Genomic DNA, 6,093 nt, shown 5'->3' with positions numbered 1-6,093 from the left:
AAAGGCAATCTGCCCTAGAAATGGTATAACAGCTCTCTAAAACAGAATTCTGATGTCTTAAGTCTACATGTAGGAGCTGACATATTTTGATTGTTGAAGGGATGTTTTAAGTAACTTTAAACATAGATTTTTAGGAGTATTTCGTAAGGCGACATTAGAGAGTATCTTTAAAACACTGGTTACTTTCTTTGCCAAACATTACTGACACTCTTCTACTAGGGCTTCCTAATGAAAAACACTCATGTGGTTGAATTGACTTTATTTACTTTTTCATTCACTATCTTGTTCTGCAGTAACTTTTGAAATCAGCTCGCAAGTTCAACCCAATCTATCAAAAGTGTTGGGATTTTGAAAGTACAAGTGTGTGGTTATAAACTAAGGTCTAAATGAATGCCCTGGTATCCCTGGTATCCAACAAAGCCAAGTCAGCCTCCCCCTGCCTTTATCCTGTCTTACCCTGTTGCAGCACAGTTAGTAGACATGAAAAGCAACCTGAGGAGTTGAAGAGTGAGAAAGATTAGGAAACAAAGATTGAGATAGTGTTATATGGAACACAAGTGTGCAGAAATAAAGATCTTAGCTAGCTGTTCCTGGAACACTTATTTGTCTTCTTTCAAGTACTTGTAGATTGTCAGGTACAGCACGGTATGAACCTGCAACAAAGGTAACTAGTCTCATTCTGTAAACAAACAAAAAACCCGTATCTACTACCCAGTGTGCTTATGACTGGGTCTGCTCATGTCATCATGTTTTCTTTTCTAAAAAAATAGCCAGTTCTGTTTTTAATTTAAAGCTCGAATGGTTTTAAACCAAAGTGTTCTTCTGAAATAAGATTTTCAAAGTGATTGGCAAGAATCAAAATACGATGTATCCAGTCAGACACTGCAGCTGAACACATATACTTTCCTAGGTAACTGAAACACTAAATAAACATTGCAAGAAAGTACAACCTGTCCTAAAGAAAAAACGGTGGCAAGTGGAAATATAGCTTGAAGATGGTGGTATTGCTCAGCAATAGCTTCGTAGAGGTCATTGTTAGAATAGCTGACAATTTCTACCATCAGCAACAAAGAAGGCTTTACTAGACTCCAAAATAAAAGTAGCAAGAAATGTCTCTGATCTGTTCTGGCCTTTTGGCTTTTGCATGTACTAATCATGTTCACTCACTGTATGTTTCCCCTGCTACCCCCAAAAAACCAACAAAACCAAACAACCACACCGCAAACCAAACAACCACAACAAAATAGTAACAAAAGCAAACCACCCAAAGACCTTAAACAACCAAGTCCCTCATATCGACATGGACTAGGGCTGCAACTTTTATTAATTACAGCAACAGCTGTATTGCACATCCATGAGCAAAACAACCCAAGGCTGTTGAAAACAGAAGTGGGGAGAATTGAAAGCATAGGCCAAAAATAAATATATTCATAACAAACCAAAGTCATCCAATATGCTATAACAAATCAAGGCTACCCACATTCCATTCATATCAGAAAATGTCTTTCTCTTCCAGACACACCAAAACTACAGGAAACTAAAGACTGACAATATCATCAAATAATGACGATAACAAAGGCAACTAAGAAAAAAACGGTCTACTTCTTTCATTATCAGAATCCAAACCACAGCTAAGCAAAAGAAAAATCTAGAATTGACTGCATAACAAGCATTTCTTCTCAATAGAAAAGTTCCATATTTATTTTTAAAATTCTCTGAAAGAGTTACTATGACCGTTCTGACTTGAAATAAAAAGGCTATAAAAATAGTATAATAACAAGAAAACAGACACATTTAAAACTAGCATCTGACAATTCTTTATACAAAGACTAATTGTGGCTTGAAGAATCATTACTGTAAGATTCTTTTTTAACTCTGAATACTATAATCAAAATTTTTATGCACAAACATTTAAGTGGTTACTGTGATTAAGTAAGTCTCTAGTAAATAATTTCTGTCTCCTGCTCCAGAACATAGTCTAAAGTAGCTTACTGTAAAAAAATAGTCACAGGTTTGTCTTTACATTGAAAACACCAAGGGTTATCACCTAAGCAGTAGAAAAAAAGTTTGCTTCAAACTCAGTTTACACTTTTGTTAGCTAAACATTGAGAAGAAAACATTAATAGATACTACGCATAAAAAGCAGGCAAAGTCTCCAAAAAGCCCAGAAGCTGCTTTTTGGAGAATTAATGCCTCCAACAAATCAATGGTAATTTAGACAGGCCTTATAAAACAGTAGTTTAAAGAAAACTGTGAAAGTTTCTTAGCTGTCCTGATAGATGCTAACTTTAAAGTCTCACTATAACCATTTAAATGCCACTGTTTAAACTATTTCTCTGATCTTCTCAGCAAAATATTCAGCCAATGCTGCAGTGATCCAATGTTTCTGTTGAAATGTTCTAATCACGTACAGATACTCTATTCAGACAAGGCAGCAATCTGTTCAAACTTTACCTGATAGTACTATAGATCAGGTGTAAGTAAAGCCTTGAATCATGCTTGTCCAGTTACCAGTTTGTTGTTCACTTTAATTAAATTCATACAGTTAAGAAATTTTACGCATACACATACCAGTTGAAGTTGGGTTTTTTAAACTTGAAAATCATTTAATTGAAGATGATGTACTGACGTATTTTTAAAGGAATTGCACAAATAATTTAAGAAATTTATAATTAAATTATGAAAAAAACCATACTTAGTTGGTCAAACTTAGCCAATTTATTTAAACTAATCACCAGTTAATTTTTTTCTTCCATAATTTCAGTTTCTATGCACTGCATTTAACAAACCTACCTGCATTTTAAATATTAAGTATTGACAGATTAATGAAATTTAATTCTAACAAGACTTTGTATCTTACACAAAATTCTTTTGACATAACTACTTCTGATCAGCTGTATGTGTAAACAAGACCTAAGCAAGTACCAGATTTAACCCAAACTCATTTCTAACAAGGCTAGTCTGAAAATGGCCCACAGGCTAAACTGACAAAAAGTTTAGACTAGCTTTTTCCTCCTAGAACTGAATCCATTTATTTTTCTTTTAGCTAATTCTATAAAATAAGTTATTTTTTGTTACCTTTGTTTTCTTCTCAATCTCCATAATCTTTAACACTGTTCAGCCTGCTGGGTGGTGAGGCCCCAGTGAGGAAGGGATTCTGAGCATGGTAAAAAAAAAAAAAGAGCTAGCAGAGGCAAAGAAGTCAAGAAAGATGTAGTATATAAGTCATAGGATAATGGCTTACATAAACTTTTTTTTTTTTTTAGTAGAAGAGAGAATGTAAAATTAAATAGAATAACTGTAGGGGTAAAAAATTAATGAAAAGAAGCAAACTAGGCTACGCCTGCTGCATATAATGTCTGCTGAAGAGAAGAAAAATATTTGTTAGTGTATTATATCTCGAGTTGTTGTATTTGAGCTCTCTGGGACATGTTTTAGAACTAACTGAAGGGTAGAAGGACAAAATCAAAGTATGGTAAGGGAGTTGTTCAGAAAGAAGAAAAAGCGAAAAACCAGTATATAACTCCTTGTGTAGTTAAAACTTAAGGATACTTCTTGTATTCATCTTGCCTAACTAGATCCAGTATTTAAAGCTTCCCAACTTTATAACGGAGAAAGCTTCTTTGTCCAGAAGAACTTCTAAATGTTACGAACAGAACTTTTCTTAACACAAAGACTTTTCTTAAACATACTGTGTTTGCTTATAAATATAAATGCTATGATAAACATGAACGACTACCACTATTAAAAATATACGTTAAGGTAAGTAGCCTGAACACATAGACATTGAAATGGATTATGCTAATTGCAAAACAGTGCACCTATCTTGGACAGTGTATTGATTACGTTTTGTCTACAAGCAAAAATCCGATTCATGAACAACTATGGAGTGAGGTATGGGGTAAATCAGTGACACCATGGGCATAATAAATATTCTTGCCCACATCCTGGTGAGGTACAGAAACTTGTAATACAGTTTCAGAAGAAGACAGCTTATTCCCATGGGTGGTAGCTTTCTGTAATAACAAAAAGCTTTGTCCCTCTGTCCTTAAAATGTTGTGTGTCACATTTCTCTCTTGATGCAGACTGAAGGCTGTGTGTAATAGAAGTCAGTATTACTTATGTAATAAGGTATAAAATGCTGCTAAGATAGGAATATCATCCATCTGGGAAAGAAAGAATTGGTTAAAGATGCGATATGAAGAAGTTCTGATGTGAAAGAAAAGCCCTTCTCTCACACAGATGTGGGGAAAGATCTCCAGATACTGTTGTGACAATTTTTAACCACTGTAAATAACAACTGCTGCATGTGCAACTATGCCGTGACCCAGTTCAGAAAGTTAAGGGACCAAAAAGCAATTGGTTTTGAGTGGGGCTAGTTTTTGGCTCATATGGCAGACAAGGATGGAATCACAGCAGTTCTAACACCAGTTATTTAAACCACTGTGAAACCATACCTTCAAAAGGGATTTCCAAGGCAGCTGAGAAACTCTAAGGAATCTAGCTGAAGGAAACCAAAGAATCCAGGAGTAAAACATAACTAAACATGTAGATGTGCTGGTTTTGGCTGGGATAAAATTAATCTTCTTCACTGTAGCTAGAATGGGGTTATGTTTTGGATTTGTGCTGCAGTGATGATAACACAAGCATATTTTAGTTACTGCTGAGCAGGGCTTACACAGAGTCAAGGCTTTTTCTGCTCCTCACCCTGCACCACCAGTGAGCAGACTGGAGGTGCACAAGGAGTTGAAAGAAGACACAGCCTGGACAGCTGATCCCAACTGACCACAGGGATATTCCAGACTACACAGCATCATGCTCAGTACATAAAGCTGGAGGGAGGAGGATGGGGAGACACTTGGAGTGATGGTATTTGTCTTCCCAAATCACCATTACATGTGATGGGGCCCTGCTCTCCTGGGAATGGCTGAACACCTGCCTGCCCATGGGCAGGGGTTAGGCAAATTATTTTGTTATTAATTACCTTAAAACAGTTACTTTCATTTTGAGACTCTTGAATTTACACTTCAGTCCGTTGCTCTTGCAGAGCTTGTCTATCACAAAATATTCTCGTTCAAGCTGATTTGGGCAAACTTAAGTGCTTCAGTAAGAAACATAGTGTAATTATATCCTTCTTGCAAATTTTGTAGCAGTTTTCTTGTCTGACCAATTTCTAATGCAATTTTTTTAACTCTATAGGTATATTTTTTTCTCTGCCGTCCCCCACCGAGATTTTGTGGTAATTTCCTACGTAGTGCTTAAGAGCTGGGCTCATGTGTATGCCTCATCTGGCCTCTGCAGTGCCTCAGTGCATGACAGCCAACTCCACACTGGGCCAGGTGGGCTGAAGGCTCGAGGAAACTCCAGCAACTCAGTTGAAGGGTAGTGGGTACATCAGCTGTCCACACTCCACTGAGCATTGTTCACCCTGGAAGGGCAGCCATGAGGTAAGCTATAGGCCCAAGAGGTCTCCAGCTGACAGACTGTGGCTCTGATGTTGGGTCCTGGCCAACACAACTCTTCAAGCTTGAACTGATTTGACAGCTGCTGTGACCACCTTCCTCTTGTATACCCACACGGTAACTGGCTTCCTTCAAGCTTCCCTTCGTTGATGAGCAGTGTTTTCCTGGTGATATGACTCCTTGCACCCTTGCAGGTGTTCAAAGGTCTGGCAGTAAAGTCGCCATAATCCTCTTGCAGCGACAGAGCCTTATGACCGGGTGTGCCTGCGCCTGGCAGAGGGCAGGTAAGCTGCTTCCTCTTCCCAACGAGGTGTTGTTTACAGCACGCCCTCATTCAGCTGCTACTTTCCTTTGCCGCCCTGGGAGCTTTTGGGCACGCAACTTAAACGTCTTTTTGTGTGTGTGTGTTTTTTGGGGTTTTGGTGTTGGTTTTTTTTTTCTACGGGGAGTCTCGTTAAACTAACGCTGACCACTTTGCAAGGCATGGGCGTAGGTCCGGGTGGATCTCCTTGGACTCAAGGAGGAAGGCCAGCCCCCATCCAGGGCACAGTGCAAGCCCCGATACCACTTTTGACAGCGTCGCTGGACTGAGAAACGCGGCCGCGTTTGTCGCCGGGCTGTGATTTCACAC

The sequence above is a fragment of the Manacus vitellinus genome, unplaced genomic scaffold, assembly GCF_001715985.3.
Source record: "Manacus vitellinus isolate BGI_N305 unplaced genomic scaffold, ASM171598v3 scaffold_23_pilon, whole genome shotgun sequence".
NCBI classification, from domain to species: Eukaryota; Metazoa; Chordata; class Aves; order Passeriformes; family Pipridae; genus Manacus; species Manacus vitellinus.
This window is presented reverse-complemented; position numbering follows the sequence as displayed.